Source organism: Cydia pomonella, chromosome 2 (genome assembly GCF_033807575.1).
Source record: "Cydia pomonella isolate Wapato2018A chromosome 2, ilCydPomo1, whole genome shotgun sequence".
NCBI lineage: Eukaryota > Metazoa > Arthropoda > Insecta > Lepidoptera > Tortricidae > Cydia > Cydia pomonella.
Window position 1 is genome coordinate 31800235 of NC_084704.1, and position 24711 is coordinate 31824945.

Consider the following 24711-nt stretch of genomic DNA (forward strand, 5'->3'; position numbering starts at 1 on the left):
AGAACATAACTGAAAACTATCAATTCTTTCTAACAATCAATTTTTTTTATATTTGGCTCGATATTCGTTGTCTTGTTTTTGACCACTTTGTCACGCTTGTATTTCTGTATTTTATTAAATAAAGAAAAAAGGCGAGTGCTATTGCATGTCTTTTTAGCTGTAGATTACATTTACCATGACAAAAATTAAAAACTAAATTTCATCTCACACAAAAATTAAAAACTTAATTTCATCACATAAAAAAATTAAAAACTAAATTTCATCTCATACAAAAAGCTCCACTCCGTCACATTTTGGGGACAAAAACAAGACAACGAAAATAATTTTGACCCATTTAACGTAAGTATAAGCAAAGAGAATTTGAAATAGATGTGATATTCAAAGTAAACTTTGTAGCCACAGTAAATTTACTGCCATCTTTCGACACATGATTAAAACTTTTAGAACTCCTTTTGACTTTGATCGTTATTCTTTCACTGATGTGTTAAATTTGTTAAATATCAAAGAGTGGCGCCATCTAATAGAGCATATGCCAAAGGTTGAGCCATCGCTCGAAACGACGCCGCTCGCCATGTCATCGCTCGAAACGAAAGTTTACTTTGACACATCTATTTCATATTCTCTTTGGTACAAGTGCGCATAGAAATCTCATAGAAAAATATGTTGTCATTTTTAATAAGATGTTGACATAATACTTGGCCATTAACCCGGCTTCTGGGGAGGTAGAGTCATCTTCTCTACCTCTCACTTAAGCAATACCCGATCGGCGCGTCCCTGTCGCGGGGGTGGGCGCCCTCCACCTTAGTAGGCCGAGGTGTGTGGGTGGCGAAGTTCGGTCGGGGACCCAGTGCTGCGGGGTATAACGCGGCCCCCTGCCCAGGGTTACGGGTGAAGACCCTAACGGCGATGTCATCGGAGAGGAAAGGCTTCGGTACGGTGTACATTGGCGGAAGGGGCAACGGATCTGGAGTACCGTAGGCGTCAGTAGGGTCCAACCTGAACAAGTCGGCAACTCCTGCAGCCGAATCAACTCTGCACGTAGTGACCAGTTTCATTCCTGTGGGTAAAGTTGATATAGGCCGAGAGGGGGTCACGGATGCTGGGCAAGTTCGTGACACCAAAGTGCGTCCCAGGCGATGCAGCGTCCGTGGAGAGGAAACTTCACCTACACCTTAACAAGGTGCGGGAATCAACACGGGGAGTCGCAGTCACCGGTGATAAGTCTGCGCTAATGGGCGTTATGTGCGGGCGCCAGGGGTGTCTCCCGACGGTAGGATAGCCCATCGTGGCTAATTGACCAGTTACCGCCTGCCTAAACTGGGCAGCCCCCGGTCAATAAGGTACTGGTCCGTCCCCCAATTTTAGCTCCTTTAGGTGTGTGGAGCAGCAGATGTATTAGCATCTGTAAAGGATTGGGAAGTCTTAGCACCTGTCAATACAAGTAAGAATAACCTAAATAATACTAGATCCAGACTCAGATCAATTAACATTATGAGATTCGCAACCTGGAACGTAAGAACTATGTTACCACATTTTGGCGTTTCAGATGAAGCTGAAGACGGTACCCCAGCGCTAAGGAAAACCTCTATTATAGATAGGGAGTTGCTACGGCTTAGAGTTGATATAGCTGCGTTACAAGAGACCCGTCTTGCCGATGAGGGCAGTCTTCGTGAGAATAATTATACCTTTTTCTGGAAAGGGAAGGACACCGGCGAGAGACGTGAACATGGCGTTGGATTTGCTGTCAAGAACTCTCTTCTTAGCTGCATTGACCCTCCTACTGGTGTTTCGGAACGAATAATGGTATTAAAATTGCAGTCCACTTCTGGTTCTGTCACTGTTGTATCCGCTTATGCACCAACTTTGAAGACCGAACCTGAAATCAAGGATAACTTCTATGAGGATTTACGCTGCTGCCTCGATAATGTCCGCACTTCTGACAAGCTTTTATTACTGGGTGACTTTAATGCCAGAATTGGAAACAACGCTGTTGACTGGCCAGAATGTATGGGTCATCAGGGAGTTGGACATCTAAACGATAACGGGCAACGATTATTGGAGTTATGTGCATCTCACTCTCTGTGTATTACTAACACCTACTTTAAGAATAAACTTATCCATAAAGTGTCTTGGAAACACCCGCGCTCAGGACATTGGCACCAACTTGATCATATAATTACTCGTAGGAGGGACTTGTGTGACATCTTGAACTCTCGCACATACCATAGTGCAATCTGCGATACGGATCATTCCATGGTCATGGCTAAGACTCGTCTTTTGCCTAAGAAAATTCATTCAGCCAAGACGAATTGCCGCAAGTTATACCTCAACACAAGGGCTATGCTGGATAAGGATTTGTGTGCCCAATTTTCGGTAGAAGTCCAGGATAAAGTAAGTACGGATACCATTGATGACTCTGCGTCTGCAGAAGAAGCTTGGTTGTCGATAAAGAATGTGATAACTGATGCCGCTTTACGAGTGTTTGGCAAAAAAGGCAAGGACGATGTGGATTGGTTTTCTGAGAATGAAAGCGTCTTGCGTCCACTTATTGAAAAGAAAAGAGCTTCTCATATTTGTCTTTTGAATGATCCAGAAAACCATGTAAAACAAACAGCATATAAGTCAGCAAAATCTGAACTGCAACGCATCAGTCGCCACTGTGCAAATGTGTTCTGGGTCAGCCTCTGCGAAAGAATTCAGCACTGTCGGGATATTGGAGACTTCAGAGGGATGTATCAGGGCATAAAATGTGCCACAGGGCCAACGTGTAGGAAACGTGCTGCCATAAAGGACAGCGAAGGACATCCTATCACCAATAGGTCAGACCAGTTGATAAGATGGGCACAGCACTATGCTGGCTTATATTCCGAACCTGTGAATATCAGTCCTGATGCTCTGAGTGACCTACCCCCTTTCGGAATCATGGTTGAGCTTGACAACCCTCCGTCCGGTGATGAATTTCATTCTGCAGTCTTGGGCCTAAAATTACGCAAAAGCACTGGCAGCGACAACATTCCTGCTGAGCTTGTGAAACTCGGATGCGTTTCATCTCTTCTGTATGCTCTCTTATTGCGTTGTTGGGATGAGGAAACAATTCCTCAGGAAATGTGAGATGCGAATATAGTCACGTTGTACAAGGGCAAGGGTGATAGAGGCGATTGTAATAACTACAGGGGTATATCGCTGCTGAGTATTGTTGGGAAAGCCTTTGCAAAGGTAGTTCTAAAAAGGCTGGGAAAACTAGCTGCTCGTATTTACCCAGAAATTCAGTGCGGATTTCGTGCAGGTCGTTCAACAAATGATATGATATTTACCCTTCGCCAAATTCAGGAAAAATGTCGGGAGCAACGTGTTCCTCTGTTCATCGCCTTCGTCGATCTTAATAAGGCCTTTGACACAGTGAGTCGTGAAGGCCTTTATGAAGTATTAAACAAAATCGGATGCCCACCAAAGCTTCTCTCCTTAATTCGTGCCTTTCATGATAATATGCGTGGTTCCGTTGTCTACGATGGCGATTCTTCGTCGACCTTCTCTGTTAACCGTGGTGTTAGGCAAGGATGTGTACTGGCACCAACGCTTTTCGGAATATTTTTCTCTGCCCTACTTATGTCTGCTTTTGGGAACTGTGATGTTGGAGTACACCTACATACCAGAGAGGACGGGAAGCTGTTTAATATCAGTCTACTGAAATCCAAAAAGAATCGTCTGGAAATACTTACCCGTGAGCTCCTGTACGCTGATGATGCTGCACTTGTCGCTAACAGTGAGGAAGATCTGCAGGAACTTGTTACAAGGTTCGAACAAGCTTGTCGTCAGTTTTCAATGAGCGTAAACACAAAGAAAACCGTTGTCATGGCGCAAGGTGTTGTTCGCCCTCCATCCATAACGCTCAACAACTCTGCTCTTCAAGTCGTGGACCTATTTTGCTACCTCGGCTCTACTACAACGTCGGCGTTATCAAATGACAAGGAACTGGAGACTCGTATTGGCAGAGCATCCACGACATTTGGAAAGCTTTACTCACGCGTATGGAGAAACGAAAAGCTGTCTATTAACACCAAAGTCCTTGTGTATCAGACCTGTGTTTTAAGTGTTCTTCTATACGCATCGGAGACCCTTACAACATATGCCAAACATGAGCGGAAACTAAATGCTTTCCATATGCGTTGCCTCAGATCTATATTGGGAGTCACTTGGAGGGACCATATGAGCAATCAAACTGTGCTATCTAAAACGCATTGTTCCTCTATAACAGCGATCCTAAAGCAAAGAAGGCTCACCTGGCTTGGCCATGTACATAGAATGGACGCTTCCAGACTCCCACGTCAAGTCATGTTGGGCCAAATCGCAAACGCTAGGAGGCCGGTTGGACGCCCTAAGCTAAGATTCAAGGACTGCTGCAAGAGGGACTTGATCTGCTTCGATATTCATCCTCACAATTGGGAATCTCAGGCTGAAATGAGACCAGAGTGGCGTCGAGATCTCAAAACGGGTGTAGACAAGCATGACAAGGACTGGTTAGAGAACCTTAGGCAGAAAAGACTCCGCGCTGCTAGACCTCCTCCCTTGGACTCTCGTCATGTTTGTGATTGCTGTGGCAGAAGATGCCGCTCTGGTATTGGACTCTTCAGTCATCGCAGACGTTGCAATCAACCTCCCCGCAACACCTGATTTTACCCGACGCTGCAACAATCATCTGCTATAGATGTGGTGGCCAATATATATATATATAACTTAAATATAAATACACCTGAAATTAAAAATATTAAAATTAATGACAAAGTATTCGATGACCCTTCAAAAATGTGTGAGATATTTAACGACTTTTACATCAATAATTCCAATATAAATACAAATACTGATAATAAAATTCCAGATATAAAAACTGTTAATAATAGCATTTTTCTTTCTCCCTTAGATCAGTATGACGTAATAAAAATTATTAAATCTCTAAATGACACTAATTCAACCGGTTATGATGAAATTCCAACAAAGTTATTAAAACAATGTGCAGTCCAAATAGCATCACCTCTCATTTACTTGATTAACTTATCTTTTGAGCAAGGTTGCTTCCCTGACCGCTTAAAATTAAGCATTATAAAACCCCTTTTCAAAAAGGGTGACCCGAGTTTAATAAATAATTATCGCCCAATTGCACTAATACCGGTATTATCTAAGGTCTTTGAAAAAGCTTTGTACAATAAAATTAATGTTTTTTTCGACAGAGCTAATGTTATCCATCCAAATCAGTTTGGCTTTAGAAAGGGTACTTCTACAACTCATGCTTGCTTTGCTTTAGTCAGACATATTACCCAATCACTTAATGACAACCAGCCTATCTTAGCAGTGTTCCTAGATATGAGCAAAGCCTTTGATAGCGTCTGCCACAAAATTCTATTAACAAAACTAGAAAAATATGGCATTAGGGGAAAGGCTAATGACTGGCTTAAAAGTTATCTGTCTGAACGAAAACAATACACAGAAATTACTAAAATAGTTCAGAAAAAGAAAATTACCTACAAGTCACTATCAAAAACAAATAATTGTGGCGTCCCTCAAGGAAGCATACTCGGTCCACTGTTATTTTTAGCATATATCAATGACCTGCCAAACATACTAAAACATACATGCGTATTGTTTGCAGATGACGCAACCCTAATTATAAAGTCTACCAATAATAGTGACCTAGAAACGGAAGCCATTAATGAACTGCATACCACGGCTAGATGGTTGGAAAATAACTGTCTTAAATTAAATTTGGCTAAGACTAAAATTATAAAATTTAGAACTCGTAACTCTACGCATATTAACCTTAATGTTAATTGTAACAATTTTAATGTAGAACTTGTAGATTCAACCACGTTTCTTGGTATTACTCTAGATGAACATTTAAATTGGAGAGCACACGTTGAAAATGTATGTTCCAGATTGGATAGATTTGTTTTTGCCTTGCGACGGCTTAGATCTATAGCATCAAGAGAAGCTGCAATGTCAGCCTATCATGGTTATGTCGCCTCAATTTTGCGTTACGGACTTATCATTTGGGGTAATAGCACTGATATCCAAAGAGCATTTGTGACCCAAAAAGCTTGTATCAGGGCGGTAAGCGGAAGTGAATATCTCGCCCACTGTAAACCAATATTTCAAGAACTCAAAATTTTACCATTGCCTTGTCAATACATTTTAGAAATCACCAAATTTGTTAAAAAACACCCTCAGCTTTTCCCACTTCATGATGAAGTTATAAACAAGCAAAGGCCCAGCAGGAAGCCACTTCAGCTTTATCAACCTGCGCAAAAGCTAAAAGTCTCCAAGTCAAATGCTTGCAATATGGCTGTTAAAATATTTAATAGAGTCCCAGATGACCTCAAAACTCTACCGGCATGTCAATTTGAAAAAAAAATGTTTCAGTGGTTGCTTGGTAAATGTTATTACTCTGTTGATGAATTTTTAAATGGATATTTATTATGAATTGTTAATTAATTTTACTAATCTTATACTGACTTTGAATTTTAATGTTTAATTTAACTCCTCATGTAAATATTTCTACGCCGATGCATGCCGGCAGAATATGCTGATCTAATACATTCTACTAACCAACAGTGTATGTACCATATTCTTGGAAATAAAGTATTGAATTGAATTGAATTGAATTGAAAAGTAGCGTCTTAAATAAAATATTTATTTTTGTACAAATAATAAATGACATGATTTTAATATCGGAATTCATCTTTGTTTTAACTAATCGTCTTCTAATTATATTTAGAAACGGCCATTTGTCTGATGGGGAGTTATTTTCTAATTAACAATTTTAGTAAGTTAAGGAGCAATTTACGTCAAGCTCCTCCGTAAGATAAATATTCCTCCCGTTCTGTTATGCGCAATGGAACTCCTAGATCGGTATCACGACCACATGGAGGGATGTGGGCATTAATGATGTTAAACCTTGTAATTAGTCATATAACTTTACCTGTGTCAGAGAGCTTGAGTTTTGAAATATTTCTTTTGATTCTATGTTTTTACATTGCTGGTAATATAAGAACGTAAGGCATCTGAATGTTTAATACTAAGAGAGATAATCGTGGTTGACTAAGAATGCATTTCGGCATTAAGTCCGCCATTGTATATACATAATTGTATATTTTTGTGGAATGAAGTTTAAATAAATAATTAACTTGGCTAGTGTCTCTATAGCTCAATTGAAAGAGCAGCATTCATAGCAAAATTTGATTAAAATCTCTTAAAATAACGATATCAAAACAACATTTAAGAAAGTCCAACAATATGTCATTGTGGCAGACAAAAAACCCAAGCTTCACAAAACTAACCATTGCCACAAAATTAAAGATATCTCACTCAATACAAAATATGAACAAAAAATGCGTTTTCAGTCGCATGAGTTCATCGATAATTAAATAGTCAACTGTTCAGTAGCTTGATAAACAAAGAGCATAAGTAGGTACATACTATATATTGCAATAGCAACGATTGCGAGACGCGTATTGTGTGTCCTTTACGGCATGAAACGTGTACTTCGCCCTTATTCGGTGTAGTATACGATTTCATTCAAACTTTGTCAATACATACATTAAACAACTAGAAACTATCCATTCATAGGAATATGATCGGTAGGTCTGTCTGGTTTTCAATGTGATTATGTCGTACACTGAGAATGCAGAGTATGACATAAATATATACGATTTACAAAAGTTATTGAGAAAATGTCTCGATTTTTCTAGAATACAGTGTGATAATAAGATTGAATTTGAATTAAATGTTACCTATCGCTAAGCGCAAGAATGTTTAGGTATTCCCAAATAACTGTAGCTTCTAATTGATTCGTCAGACCTCGTAACATTCCCACTAATAAATAAACAGTTTACTTCGCCAAATTACCTATTGGTTTATCTTAAATAAAGTAAGTATACTTACCTAAAACCGACCCGACAACGAAGGCAGGATATGCATTGACAGTAAAGCATAAAAAGGTGCAGGAAAAATACACCTCGAAATTGGATTTTTAATCAGAATGCGAGGTCATTTTAAAAATTTATCGCCCCTTCGATCCTCCGGTGTTTGTTTCCATCGGCAGGTAACATATCTCGGAACCGCGGGGGGTGTCTGGGCCGAATGCAAAGGATTCGCCTCTAGTTAGGTACCTAATCGTGGAACTATTCAAGAACATTGAGGTCACCTAGGGGATTCTTACTGCTTAGGGAAGCTTAGGGACAGTTGATTTTCGTAACTTATGTTCTTATTAAATAAAGCAAAAACTAGAGTAGAGAATTTACTAATTTACCAATTTTAAACTATAAGGTCATTTTATGTTACTGTGCTAAACACTCCTAAAGATTTTAACATAAAGATAGCCAGAAAGTACACATTTTTCATAAAGCAACCACTAAAAACTCAACATTATTGTGGTTATATTTATATATTGAGAAAGATTTAGATTTGATGTCAGATTAACATCTTAATGTATCCGTTAGTTCTAGGTAACGAAGTGACAACTTAGACATAATGTTCATGTTATTTCCGATATCAATCAAGATCCGTTAACATTGGCGAGATGCCATTATAATGCTTATTATAATTAATTATAGTGTTTTTTTATAGGTAAATAATGTCAAAATTGTCTCATGCAATTTTAAGGAGCTATATTTAATCGTCTCTGTAGACAAAATGGCAAAATAGATTTATTATCTACTTTTTTAACTATCTAACCACGCTATAATAGGAGCCTTATAAGCAAAAGCGTGAAATTACGACACGCGACAAAGTTCTTAATAGCAACGATAAAAGGTTAGTTTTACCTTGACTCGTGTGTCTTTTTATATCTGTGGCCTTAATGTGGAATCGATTAGATGCGTCTCAAAGACATTTCGTCGGATATCCCGATGACTCGTCCCGACTTTTGTGGCTTGATTGCTTTTTGATGCGGCGATAAATGTGACTTACCATGCCTTACCTTACCTTACCTATGTGGTTTTGGGTTAGCGCGCGATAATGACAGCCTTTGTGCACTTGGGCGGAGCGACGTAAGTGTTAACGTGCTCATTATTATTGTTGACCATGATTTATTGTTTACTGTGATTTTGGCGGTCAATGAACTGAATATTAAGCCCAGACTATTATGTAATAATATTTAATGAATCGAAGCAGCGTTTAAAAGGTTTTTTTTTTAACTTGTGCAACAGTGACACGTGCTTGTTACATTAAATTTATTTCATTATTGGTATAAAACACTATTTCTAGGCGTGTAATCACTAACATTTACTATTTAATTTCCAGGTATGTCAACGTAAAAAGGTGACCAGTGGTACGTAGCGGAGATAAACACTCCTTAACTAAGCTTTTATTACATTCAACACGCAAGATAATGACAGAACACTTATCAAACAAAAAGAATTTTAATTTACCGGCTTCATTCCTGCGTGCCGGGGCCAGATAGATCGGCTCTGACCGGGGCTAGATCGCCGTTGGCGCAGCGTCGGCTACTAGTCAATCTTGCGCAGGCATGCGCCATTTTGCGGACGCGGACAGACAGACGGACGGACGAAGACGCTCCGGCTATAATTGCAACGCTATTCGCCTCTGGCAGTTTTTTCTAAAATAGTTAGATCTCGCAGTTAAGGAGCGGTTTGCTAAGTTGGTTTAATAAGCTTTATAAAGGCAGGGTAAAAGTAAGTTGATTAGTAAACAGGGTCGGACTTGCTTTAAGTAATTGAATGGTTAAGTAGTAAGTAACTGCATTGATTTTATAATGATTTTATTACCACCAATTCAAAATAAATAAAAACTTTTTTGAAAAGCTGTTTATACGTCTAATTCAAACCATCTTTATTCATTTACTTGAATCGTTTGAGTTATTCTCAGCTAGCTTGTAATTCATGTTATTGCTATTATATTTTTTTAACAAACACATTATATAATATTTTTATATTACTCAAACTCAATTCGGTTATCAGGGCTTCGCAGTAATGGGATTTTGTGTTAGCGCAAGCTTTCCGATTCCAATTTCCAACCTAAGCCCAATTCTAAATATTTTACTGTTCTAGTGCTCATTGACTAGAATTTAATAATACACTGCTTCGTGCTATGCACAATTTACACTGTTTGAATTTGCATAAAAATAATTATAAATCGCCTCACCCAATATCTTCCCTGATCGACTGGCAATACTATTGAATTTCGTTCGACGTATTTGGCATACGCTTTCATGCTTCCATCTTGAATCAGTCAGACCCATTGCAAAATTGTACTTATAACAAATATGGAGCGCGACTAATCTTGACTGTTGTGTCAATCCTGCGCAGTGCCGGATTAACCATTAAGCAAAATAAGCACTTGCTTAGGGCACCACGTCTAGGGGGGCACCAAAATCGTAGGAAAAAAAGCGCAGGCTGCATCGCAGTCGTAGTACTTATGTACACGAAACTTTTTGTCGACTTTGACGTGTGCAAGTACCCATCTAATAACGAAGGGTCATAATAGAGTGAGGACACGTAAGCACATCACCAACCCTTCGCGGAGGCCCTCAAAGCTAATAGCCAAAATATCTTACCGTCGGGCTTGTACCCAACCGATTTTCTCGACGTAGATTACTGATTTTGTAGCGAATTTTGCTCTCTTGCACGCCAGATGTGTCGGCCTGGCAGAGTTGCTGCAGAACCACGATCCTGCGACCTAATTGTCAAACTGTTATAAAGGGCCCCGCGAAGGCACAAAACCAAAAGCAACTTATTAAGTTTTGGTTTCCACTTAAGCCAAAGACCGAGCAGTAGGAGAACCGTGATTACATAGGTTGGATTTCAAGCCACTCTTTTGCAGTTCGGCGTTAGGTCTTATGCGACGCTAGGCCTTCTACTTTGTGCAAACTGCCTTACTTTCACTTAACATGGATCCAAATCTAAGCCGTCCTCTCTCGAAGCTGGGCCTTCTGCCTTGCTCACACCTCGCCATCAGTTGTATTGTATGATAACCCACCGCGATCGGACGCTCCGGACGTTCAGCCATTCATACCTCGCCAGTGGTCAAATTCAAATGCTTTCTTCCAGCTCTACCTTTGGCCTCATCCATGCCTCATCCGTAAGCGCCGATCGAACGCTTCGCGCGTTCAGCCTTAGACTTTGCCTTTAAAAACACTGATTTAAACTTTCACGATTTAGGCCAATCAAATTAAATCCAAAAATAGCGTTTTGAGGAATTAATTCCCAGCAAGCTGGAAAATGTTTTAATACTTTCATTTCATTCTAAATGCGTGTAATCCAAGTTTGCTCCATGCCAGGGGGCATACATTTTGGGATCCTTAGGAGATATTTTTTTCCTTTCGAAACCACTTGATTTTGAAGGACATAGGACAGTTCGTGGATTAGACACTGGTAAGAACGCGTTTTTGGATTTTTAACATGATTTTACCAAAAATAAAAAATGTCGACCTTTTTATACAATTTAGACTAGGAATACATATTAGGGTACCTTCAATAAATCAATGTTTTATTGCAAGAACATAATTAAATTACATTTCGGATCCTCAGATATCAGTTTTAATCATAATTAGAACAAATTTTACGCCGGACGTACCGTTTTCGATTTTCAAGCAAAAAAACTGAAAAAGAGGAAACATTTATGCACACCTCCAGGAATGGAGCAAACTCGGATTACACGCATTTTAAGACCAAATTCGAAAAAAACTGATTTTATTGGCCTAATTGTGACACATTATTATTTAAGAAAACGGGACTTAATCGCGTTTGATTAAGTTCTAAAATTACCTCCAACGTCAAGATACTGATGTCGACTTTACCCAGTCTTTTCCGAGACCATGGGGACAACGCAGTTTTTGAAACATCGGGTCAGTGGTAATTTTAAATCTTACCCTATTAAGTCCCCTAATGGCTAAGCTCCTACTGAAGCTCTGCCTTTGCTCTCACATGAATGAGCTTCGCAGGAAAGCTCTAGAGGTTGCAAAACCCTGTGCGGAGAACGGCCTATGCCTTTTATGTCTTCTCACAATTGGACATTGGTTGGCTCGCCTCCGGCCTTATGCGAAGCACGATCTTCAATTTGCTAACACTTGACCTTACATACTGTTGGAACATTACTGCTGCAGTACTGTCAATTTCCGTGATAAAATGATGTGTTGGATTGAAAATTCTATTCTCAGCAGTAATGCGGCAATAAACGTTACTCAATTTACCAAGAAAATTCAATGTACTCTTGATGAGGGGGCACCATGGTCTAGAAATGCTTAGGGCATCAAAATGTCTTAATCCGGCACTGATCCTGCGAAAATCTAACTCAAAAATACTAATACAAAAATACCAGCTTCCCAGGAAGAAAAATGTAGGATTATAAGCGTTATGTAAGGCACGTAGCTACCCCATAAATGGTTTGTAATTGGAGGTGAATGTGAGGTGCTTTTTGCACCTGTGATTACTGTCTCTACGAACCGACGCCGCTTTTTGCTACTTCCCAATGATATATTAGAACCTACAGTTTCCCTTTGGAGCGAGTCCAAGGAAACGAGTGGAAATGTAGAGCCTCGCCTTTAAAAGAATCTCATGAAATCTAAGACTATTTAAAAGTTTTATACTACTACTTTACTATATTTTTTTACGTCCCTCAGTCATGAGGCTACGACAAAGAAGAAGAAAAAAATTGTAATATTCAGACTATTCAGAAGGTTACTGCGATATTCAAAAATTGAAATTTCGTTACGTGAGCTCATAGACATATATATATTGAAACATGGGACCCATTTCTCGAACGGTATTAGTTTAATATTATTCGTGTGTTGCTATGGTAACCCACACGACTTGACAGTTCATGGACTAATATTACCGATCTAATACCGTTCGAGAAATCCCCTGCTCGATATAAACAAAAACTAAGCAGTAGTGCTGGGTGTTACAATGATGATGATTAATAGAGCAACTATTTTCAATATTTTATTCCGTTTTGAAGAGATAACATTACAAAAGGCTTGGCCGCGAGGGCAGTGCCCTGGCGAGGCGCGACTAGCTTGTATTTTATATTGAATCTATAAAATTGCATATAAATTGCGGATATCTTAAGTCATTCTAAGTTTTAGTAAACTAAGATTAATTGTACCTACACAAATATACATGCTTACGTACTACTAGTTAGGTACAGTATGACATTTCTTATAATACTGTTTAAAAATATAGTTTTATAAAGCTGTAAAAGGGTAATTTTGAAACCGGAACTCATAATTTGTAATAAAAAAATTAAACGGGACAAACATACAGGTTGTTGTCGCAGTTTTTCATACAGGTAAAACATAAAAAGTAATGTTTCCAGTCTTTTTTTTATAATGTTGAGTCGTGTTCTTATTTAATGTGCAAACTAAAGTTTGTACTTGTCAGCTTTTAAAATATCTATAAAACCATTTTTTGCTGACATGAGCTTTTTGCTAACTTAATGGCTATCTTTAAAAATAAGCTGTGACTGGCATTTGAAAAACGTCTATTCGAGAAAAATACAGATGGAAGTTAACATTAAAATTCATTAAGCTAAAGCTGAGCTAGGAAGTCATTTATCTAGTAAAAAAGTGAGAAGAATGTTCTTAGTTGAATTTCAGAAATTCACTGGAGTGACTTTGAGATAATTTTGCCCACATCGTAATCCGGCAAAATTAATATACCTATACTCTGTATCTTTTGGTAATTAAATAAAAGTAAACAAACAATTTGTACATTTTCGGGTAGTTATAACATTTATTGATTAACCAACCAAATACAAAACCGCCTGGATCTGTCACTGAACGACCTGGCTTTAACCTACATTATTTGATCATCTAATGTTTTCATCTACCATGCTTAAGGAGCCATTTGAGGGTAGAATTTGTTTAAATACCTAAAAATACAGAGTATACCTAACATCTGTTTTACAAAAAAAAATATATTTGTAAATTATATTTTAAGTCCTACTCTAAATTAAATAACAAATTCAACAAACATGGGACATGTATCATGATTGTTTTATCAATATCACGCATACATTACCTTGTCCGTATGTGCCTTGTGACAGTCAGTTTTGCCATAATTTATGTACCGTTTAAATCTAGCCCACGATACATGTCAGGGCATAGATTTTAACATCTCCAGTATTGTTTGCGACGCAATCCATCCTGCGCAATGTCGGCGCGTAGGTTATGTGTTAACTTTAAACTAAGTTCTTGGATCGAGAGACGTCTGCTATTAATTATCTTGTCAGGTAAATGGAATATCTTGAAATAATCACTAAAAGACGCCGACGATTTTAAAGCTAATACAACATCGTAATCGACTGTTGACGAAAATGATTTGAATGGAAGAATTTAAATATTATGTACGTACCTACATTTTAAATTAGGAAGAGAATCAGCGTGGAATATATACAATGTATAGTTTGTTTTTAGTTTTGTAGCTGATGAGAAATTAAAATTTAAAGTAGGTTAGCAACATTTAAAACAAAAATAAGTAAATGATTAGGAATGTATAATGGTATTTATTAAATAACCTCTCTTATATAAGTAATCATCGGATTAACATTAGGAGAAAATCTACTTTTTTACTAGGCACATAGTAAATTCGTTAGTTACAAGTGAAATCAATAGGGTTGTAAAAACTACAAACAAGTTTACCCGTGTTTGACTTAACCGTGCTTATCTACTTACACGTCAATTTATCAAATCTGCCTTAATTACTGCAATTACCTCGCAAAATAACGTTAATTGGTTTCAATCTGCTCAGCTGTCCCGTTCTTGCTATGTTTTACTGTCGCTTTCTAAGTTGTAATTTAAGTATTCAACTACTCACCTATGATTGAAAGCGATACCCGGTGCTTTAATTGTCCATAGGAAGTGATTCCGGCCATTGAAAAACGAGATTTTCGTTTGCTCCTAATGCGTTTGTCGATTTCATTTGTTTTTGTGTAGGCTTGTACGACCGCAACGCTTGGCTCTAGTCAAATCTAATTATCGTTTGATTTTGAGCTCAGTCATGTGTGGCAAAGAGTGGATTGTTGCATGAATATTTAATTAAATTTGACGTTTAATTTTGAGACTGCGCTATTTCCATTTGGGTGAGTGCGGAAGTAATGAACCACTTTTGTACACGTAAAAGTAACGCCAATGTACTGTGAGAAATTTCCAGTCGGTATACACCTCAGCGAGCTTTGTTTGGCGATTAGTTATCACGTTACGAACCGCTTCATTGATGCTACTAATTTTATTGTGGTGTTTGATTGAGGCAAATGGTATTTTCAAATATTTGATGACGCGTGAAGCATAAAACAATTTGTCTCAGATAATATTATAGACTAACAACACGTGTACGAAATTTTCACATTATTTACACGTTTGTAAAGTTTTTGTTAATTTCCCTTCTATTTTTGTTACACCTTACTTTATGGTTATGTTTTTCATACGAGAATAAGATCATTCGACCCTAGTGCGGTCGTTAGTAACTTGACATACAAGCAGCTTTACCCAAAACTTCCTGCGAGTATAGGACGGTCGCATTTTTATCACTTGTTACTATGCCTGTCACGTTCTAACAAGTATGTAAGTGCGAAAGTGACAGGCATAGTGACGAGTGATCAAAATGCGACCGTGCTATATCCGCGGGAAAACTGACTATAAAGTTGACTTTGTAAAATCGAACCTATAACTGAAACACAATTTAGAAATAGAAGTAATTAACTCTTAGTGCACACACTAATAAGTGACACGAAAAATATATAAATACATCATATTCTGAGATTCCAAAAACTAAAAAATATTATTTATATATTTTTCTTAAAGCATACATGTTCCCATCGCAAATTAATGATGTATGTTTTCGCCACAAAAACATTATATCATGCTTATTGGGTTAAGTACACGCACTTAACAGATCGACTCGCCACAACAAGAGAAGCTAAGCCGCTTTGCTAATTGCTCATTGTATTTACATATTTAAGAGCCGTTCACATTAGGCTTATTGTTTGCGGCTCACAGATTGCCATCAGTTATTAGTAACCTACACGAATTGTTAACTCTTTTAGAAAATGACAGAAGATGGCGTGAGTATGGATGGCTACCATATGGCTAGTTTTGTGATAAGTGACGACTACCAATATTTATTTTTAGACAGATGACAGTTTGGCCGTGAAAACGCCACTTTTCACAAAACCAGGCACGGTATCCGATATCAAATTCTTGAGTCAAAAGGGACCGGCACTAGAATGTAATAGGGTTTACACTATGTCTGCGGGTAGCTCAATGTGAACCTAATGTGATAGTTTGCCGTGGACGGGCCCTTAGACGTCAAAAAGAATTATTTGACGCGGTAACCTGAAACTGTTTTGTATTTACGCGGAGCTCTTGGGCGATAATTTTGATACCACAGAGCGTCGCCTGGGGCCGTATTCATGTATAAAAATAACGCATTTGGCTACGTGTACTCGCTCACACTAGAACTTAGCCTCATATGTGTGAAGGCGTCGCGCTGATTTTGATATTCAATTGTTTTTATATGAATATTGAATTCTCTTTTCTGAATGAGGCCTCTGCGAGAAGTAACGTGGCATTTATGATTTATAATCCGGCCACGACGGGTCCCCTTTTCTGAGAGACAGCGGGCTTAAAAATAATTTTGATTTTAAATTAGATGCAACTTATTAAGTTCGGATTTTATGTGATGGGACATCGTAAATGATTGGGTGCCCGATGTTTTACGATAGACGAGTCCAAACCTGTCAAATGACCTCGTTTTCGCCCTTAATTTACAAAGGTTAAAGATGTTTTATGTTGTTGCAAAAAATTATTATATTTTTAAGGATGTTTAATAAATTATGCTTAATCTTGTTACTTACGTTAATTATGTTAGTGACTTCTACCTAATTAGTGCCTACATCGTCAAAGAAAAATGTTTTAGCCACACTGCTTATTCTAATTAAAGTCACGTTAACCTATTGCCTGTAGAGTGATTGCACGTACTAAACTCAAGCACGCCGACTTAATTACGACAGTCACGCTTCGACTAAGAACTTTTTCGAAAAAATGCAACAAAAACTGTTAAAGCATATTTTTTCGTCGAAATGACTTTAGTGTCAGGCCGGTGACGGTATAATGAGAAAGTATTGTGCGGCCGCCAGTCGACTCTGTGTCGAATCGTGGCTCCAATGCTCTTATTTTTCCAGGGATGGTGCGCAGGATTCGGGTACCTAATGCCTTTTAGTCCAATCAACTGAGGGTAGAAAATCGCTTATTTGAACGTCCAGGGGCTAATTCGGTTGCGCTCAGCTTTTAGTCTACTCCGGAAGCTTTAGTGGTTTGCACCCATTATAGTAATAGTTCTTGAAGTGCCGTATTGGGTATGTCTACGTAGATGACGCGCAAACTAGATAAGTAGACAACCCTAACGAGTTGTATGAGAACGAGTTATGCGTTAGGAAAGAACGGCATGATTCGTGACTTTTAGCTGATGATAAACATCAATTTTGTTAGACGGTGGTATTTCTGTATGTTAATAATATCACTTATTCTGTGCCAGCAAGATTCGTCACTTTTGGCAATATAAACTACCTATCATATCGAAAACTTTGACGCCACTGTTGACTCTCTAGTGAATACGAATATGTTGAGCAATAAAGGTACATATTAGTTAGGGCCTTTATCTGGACAGTCAAACGCATAACAGTACCACTCTGCTACCATTAGCCCATTATTGCAATGTTAGTAAAGCCCGACCAGAAATATATGATCATTGTCAAGAGGGCGCTTTTATTCTCATGTATAGGATGACAGTTCAGTTTAGTAAGAAAAATTTAGTTGCAATGAAATTCCGCAATATGGCGCGTGATCATATATTACTGGTCAGGCTTTAGCTGCTTAAAAACATAAGCATAAAATTCTGATTTAAGAAGTAAAATATCACAAGCCTAACCTTACGGCTTTCTCTTATACGTGGGAAGTTACGTGTAGCTCCTCGTGACTCTTTTTGTAAAAAAACCTAAAGCTTGTCCTAACCGCAAAACATAATTATACAAACATCTTTCACAACCGCGTTCAGTATTAAGTAGTTTAAAAAACTAATATACCTAAAATGCGAAACTCTCCAAACACCGAAGTGTAAAATGTCAATATACCATACATTGTGTTTGATGAATTGATAAGGTTCCAACTTTTGCTCATATTCATTTCTTTCATAAAGAAATTACTGGCGTGTCATAAATAACAAATGTTTTGTGTTATTTGTAATGAATTTGATGACTTGAAATTTCTGTCAAGTATTAAGTTGGAAATGTCTTAAAACTGGCTCCTTACACCGGGGTAAGTGATGCCCCAGTGACAACGCATCATGTTCGCCGCTCGTACCTATTTGTCAGGAAACAGGCACCATGAATATTTAATGTATGTGTTTATATTACAAATGGTTATTGGTCCGACACAAGTGGGGTTTCCAGGGCGGATAATATTTAAAACACGAAACCTTTATTCTAAGGTATTCATTTATTCAAATGCTTACAAGATATTGTTTGTCGTTACGCGAATTCATTATTACTCTGGGTATTTTTCAATAACAAATGGATATAATTTTTTATACAAATGTAGGTATTTAAACATATTCAATTAACACATTACTGTAAATTTTCGCACATGTTCATAAATATGACATAATGCAGACGACGGAGTGCTCGTCACTGTCCCAATATATTATTCATTTCATTTCGACATTATGTCATCTTATTCTTATATGTTGATTGTCGGTGTGCTTAACAATTAAAAAAATATTTATTATATCCTATTCTTTTAGCAATAAAGATTGCAACAGGGTATCAACTAGTAGACATTAGCGTGTCGAGCACTGGGACATTAACCTTAGAGTTTCCACATGTAACTTGTATATTACCTACATATAGAATGGAATCATGATTATTAATCTTAACTTATGTGGAATTACTGTACAATTGCTATTACTTTACTTCCTTCGGAGGCAAATAAAACACAAGAATTGTGATTAGCACAAGACCGATAAACATAACTAATAAATCTGTGAAACAGTGGCAACCAGCGTTAAAGAGCGTTGTTACAAACGTGCCCTTAGTGTCATTCAACTTTAAGAATAAAATGTATCAGATGAATGGATTATCTGAAATGCTTTAGTGGCGCGATCGTGACGGATGCGTCGTGTCGCGCCCGTGACGAATCCCTATGAGAACCGAACCCTCCGGCCTCGCTCAGAACCCAGAAGGCACATTTAGCTGACTGACGACAGCCTGAGAGAGCTATACGATTTATTTGTAGCTAACTCAACCCACAATCGCATTATGGCTAACGGAAATGCTCTTAAACATCCAACACTTGACACATTTAAAATAAATTAATACACAATTTCGCTGTTTCATAGAAACCGCCCATATCCACTCACAAGTAATGTACAATATCCAGTTCGACCTAATAGGGCCGTTGTTTATTGCTCTACTAACTTACCTCAAATCGTAAAGCGCCGTTAACTCAGCTTAACTCAAATCCATCAAAGGAAAATTCCGAGAAATTGGCCATTGTGTCTGGTGAGCTCATAACTCGGGAGGTGCTCTCTAACCCCGGTCGTGATGTCGCTCCGACCCCGTCGAATCAGCTCGCCCCATCATAATCGATGCTTTCAATTTACGGTGGCTATTCTATCGTGTAACTGACGGTTTATTTGTTTACATAGAAATGTCACTTCTGGTGCTACCAAATAAACATGTCAACTCAATCGGTAACTATGACTTTCTGGTATATAACAAATTGATCTCGAAATATTAAATATTGTTTAAACTGCTTTTTAATGTTATAGTCTATTTTTTTTTATGTATACTTATAGTACTACGCCGTATATTTTTAATGCAAAAAACAAATGAGCGTTCCGCACTAGTGCCTGAAAACTTTATGATAAAAAAAAACTACAGTAACCATAAATACATAGATATTGTAAATTATTAAAACGCCTACGACGACTGTGCCTATGACCTGTTTTAAAATGGCGTAGGTTCATAGGTATACATATTTTAAGAATGTTGGTATGAATTAGTTAATACTCAAAATGATAGCTAAATATCCCTTTTCTTAGGATTGATAGACAAATAATCAAAAAGTTTTTTTCTCTTAAAGGGCATTATATACTTGCAATCGCAATAAAACTCGTTTCTTTGTATGAAAAACGCACAATTCAATACAAAATCTTCATACACATCACAATATACAATATCTGGATACTGGTTACATATAAATTACAATTTAAATAAACTCAGAAGCATTCCAATACCCACGGGAAGTATGGAAACCTTATCAATAAGACGACGGGGGTCCGATCATATCGCGCGGGCAGATACCTACACGGCGCGGAGCTACGAATAGGCCCGACAAAGTCGACAAACACGTACACATAAATTGATATAACACCCGATTTTTGTGTACAATAGTATTTGTTTTCCTTAATAATTAGAAAGTCACTGTAACGGTATTTATAGTCTATTCGATAATTTGCCTATTCTCTGGATTAATCTCTAGAGATTAACGAAAAACATCGAAAATAATAATATTAGTGTTTAGTTTTAAGTTTATAAAATGCATATATATGTTAGTCTGTAAGGTAGTTGCCTGATTTTTAAAAACAAATAATTAAAATAAAATCATTTCTAAAACTTCTTTAGCCTTATTCAAAGCATTCATTACAGCCCATTTATAATTACAAACATGTCCTTTAAAGTGAAACGAACTGAAACCTAAATGATTGCCGTTTTCAATCTTAAGAAATAAGTCTTTGAATAGCTAAACGGTACTTGAACTCCCACATTCTTGGAAAATAGGGGCAATCAAGTGTGTCACCAAGCTAATAGACGTTAATTGGTCCTAACTATCCTATCGTGCTCAATGAAATAAATATCGTTTTATGTTTATAAATTAAATGAAAGTTTGTGCAGAAATTTTATATGGAATTTAGATTAATCTAGCCAAGTAAATTAATACAATTGTGGAGATCTATATTTAAATGTTCATACCGAGATAGACATTTACATTTGGAAGATAACCTCTCTAAAAATAATGTCTAAGCAAGTTTATCACCCAAAGAAAGAGTAAAAGAGTCAACCGATTAACAAGATAATGATGTCAGACGATATGACGTATACGTGATATTTTTTCTTGTAACAGTGTATAAAGCGGCACAGAATTCAAATTGGTTGACTTTACAGCGCAAGAATGCTATGTGACGCTGAAGTGCATTACAAGCGAGGACTCCATGTGAACCGTATAAGCCCTTTTTATGACTTGAATTCAACCTAAGGGCCCAGCCCGCTAGCGGTTCCCGAGCGTCAGCGTACACTCAACTCTATGGCTGCTGCTCGATGCAACGTCGGCGCAACTGCGCAGCGACGCCATTTTCCAGAACGCTGACTAGACGCCCACGCTCAAAAGACGCTAGTGTGTGATGGCCCTAAGCTTATGACTGATACCTATGTTTTTATCTTGCCTCCCTCATGTCTTAAACTCCTGTAAATATGTGTAAGTTAAATTTCGATGCTACGAACTATCAAATCATGTGCCTATCGCCGACCCAGACAGACATAAACATTGCTTGTACATAAAACACTCGTTAGTATAAAAACAGCTGCAGCAAAAACCGCTACTTCAAATAAGTTTATGATAAACGCTCGGAGCTTTATGATTCCGCGGCGTATTAAATCGTGAACAAAGATGGCTGGACATAGTTACTAGTAATGGTCGGGGCATTGGTTAGCGCCGAGTTAGGAAACGATTCATCAATTTTTGTTGGTTCGCAAACCGAGATATGATCGCTGGGAGGTATGATGGAGAAATGAATTGCTGGTTGCGGAGTTGCATTGTCCATTCACGCGTACGTTGGAATGGAACCCGTTTTTTAAGCTGGGTTACTTAGATTTATTGTCGGCTTCTATTTTAATGCTATGCAGGATTTTGTTTAAAGTAAGAAATTAAAGTAATTATACAGTTTTTACCTTTAGATGTTTCAGTAATAATTAATAAACAAATAAGGTAATATTACCGGGACGCAAAATGTCAAGTTTATAATTGGTTTTACCAAAGTCCTTTTGATCAATTGATCTTTGCATTTAAAGTCTTATAGCCACATTATATACATTGGTAAATTTGTTATATGTATGTATATCTATTCAATTATTGACAGCAAATAATGTACGTGTTCTTTATAAAGTTAGCTACTTATTCTTAGCTCTTATTCAAATTATTGTTATACATACTAGTAAGAAGGTATGTGTTAACCCACTCAGTCGTTGGTAATTTGATAAGTGAAAGCGTATTTTTTGTCTAAGTCCATTTATTGCTTCGCTTGCGGTTAAGCAGTTGTCGGTCAAGTTGATGTTTTCACTTAACAAGGCTCTTAAAATAAAATATCTTCTGTATGTGTACTGTAGGGCACTCTAACATATGATACTAGATATAAATGAGTAATAAACACATAAGAGTAGCAATTAAATGCTTTCCTCATCTCGAAAGTGTAGTTTTTTCTTTACTGCTGCCATTTACAGCAGCGTGGCTGGAAAGCTCTCACTGTACTGATTTTATTCACACCCGTTATATTTTCAAACAGCTGTACGGGCTCATTAATTTTCCTACAGAACGCCGGCTATTCAACAACTAATGAAGTGGCAAAAGAAACTGGAGAAAGCTAGGAAGTATTACTTGTCACTAGTCACTGGGTTATCAGGATGTATATACCTTTATAATTTTTATAAAAAGGCAGAAATAAGTACTAAAGTCATCTGTGCCTGACCCGCTGTACGTTTATAATTTTATCATCAAGTAGGTAAGTTAGTAAGTTAGGGCCACTTGCACCAATCACTAACCCGGGGTTCACTGGTTAAACCTGGAGTAACCATGGTTACCAGTACGATTCGACACGGTATTAACGACCGGTTAACCCCGGGTTAGTTGGATGATGCAAGTGGCCCTTAGTGTTAATGTGGGTCAAATCTTGGAAGCTTAATTTGACCCACTTCCCGATTTCTGATTGAGCTGACATTTTGTAAACATGTTAATCGTAAGACAATGCAATATTATGATGACATGTAACTGATTTGATGATGGAGACAGGAGCTATCCATGAGAACTCTATGATAAAACAACGCAAACTTAATGTGTTTCGGGTTGTTAGAATTAACTAGATGAGTATTAGTTGCCTGTGGATGGAAAATTACAGTCAGCGATAAGCTTGCTCTCGCCAGACAAAGAATAAAGGACTTTGGAGCAGGCTATCTGGAACCAAAGGAATTCAAAAGGCTACCCATGAGCTCCATCATCTGGCACATGGAGATGGTCAAAAAAGATCTCGAGCAGCTGACGGATTTTTCCTATGGGGGCAACTACACAAAATATCCCTATGGGTCGAAGTGTATCCACAAGGGCTCCCGAAAATCATAAGATAAGATAAAAGCTTGTATCAAAAATAAAAAAATTGACAGAACTTTTTTTACTCCAGTCGTAGTATTGAACAAACGTGCGGCGTTAAGTAGGTACAGAAAGATTCCGGCAACTTTGTTTCAAAGTAGACCTGTGATATAAAATTTTACTATAGGCTTTAATCACTGGATGGAAAAACATACAACACGACGCGCACATTCTTTCAGTAGAGAACTGGGGTGTGGACTTTAATTGTGCTTTTTAGGGTTTCGTATTCGAAGGTTTCTGAACCAGTGTATAATCACTTCGCTCGTGAGTATGTGAAGATCAATTTTCTCACTTTATTTTTTAAGTTCTTTAAATTACAGTAGTCCTCTGAAATTTAAATATTTATTTAAAATTAAATAGAAATAGTACAAAAGATCAAAGAAAGGAAAGGATCAAAACCCTCTGTAGACAGTGGACACACCTTATCTGCACTTTACCGATTTTTTATCCAGAAGTCGCTGGCTTCAAAAGCACGTAAGGTGTGATTCCCAATTATTTCGGTACTTCCTACGTGGGTATTGTACCTATACTGGTAGGTACTTTAATTATCCTACAAAAAAGAAAGGTTTATGTTAAGGATTCTGCTCAGCCTGATGAGATTTATTTTATACTGTAACTAGTCGAGTATTTTAAATTAGTTAAGTTGTTAGTTGGAACTATCAACCCACTGGTTTCTTGGCAATGGCAGTTTAGCCATTCGATTTTATTGTGTAAGTATATACTTAGACTTTTCAAAATTTGAATTTTGAATAAACATTTTAGAACACTCGGGCCTGACTTCAATTTATTAGTTTTGACCGAAAAGAGGCTAGATTAGGGACTTAAGAGTTTTGGAAAATATGTAAAATAAATATTATGGGACATCAGGTCAACCTAGCTCCAAACTATCGTCCATAAATCGAATAGATAACTCAGTGTGGTACTTGACATTTCCGAACTTTCTTAGAAAGAAGTGGAATTTAAATACCCCTGAATTTCCAACAATTTCCTAATGCAAGTGCAAAAAAGATTGTACTATTGGTTTCATACTTTTCCTTCTATTTGAAGCGACTAGTGCTTCTTAGTGAAAACAATACACACCTTTTTGGGTGGTCTTTAATATAAAAATAGTTCCACATTTGTTTGCCTTAATTGATTATATTTTAACTATGTAAATAAAATTCTTACTACAGTTTTTAACGTGCCTTATTATTATGCGCCGAGCAATGTTGATAAGTATCCACAATTGCTAGTTT

The 24711-nt window shown here is 37.6% G+C and overlaps 1 protein-coding gene across 1 annotated transcript in view; it reads left to right on the plus strand.

The window, feature by feature from the left end:
• Positions 1-24711, plus strand: part of LOC133515361 (cadherin-related tumor suppressor) — a 178276-nt gene that overhangs the window by 78708 nt on the left and 74857 nt on the right. The window lies entirely within an intron of this gene.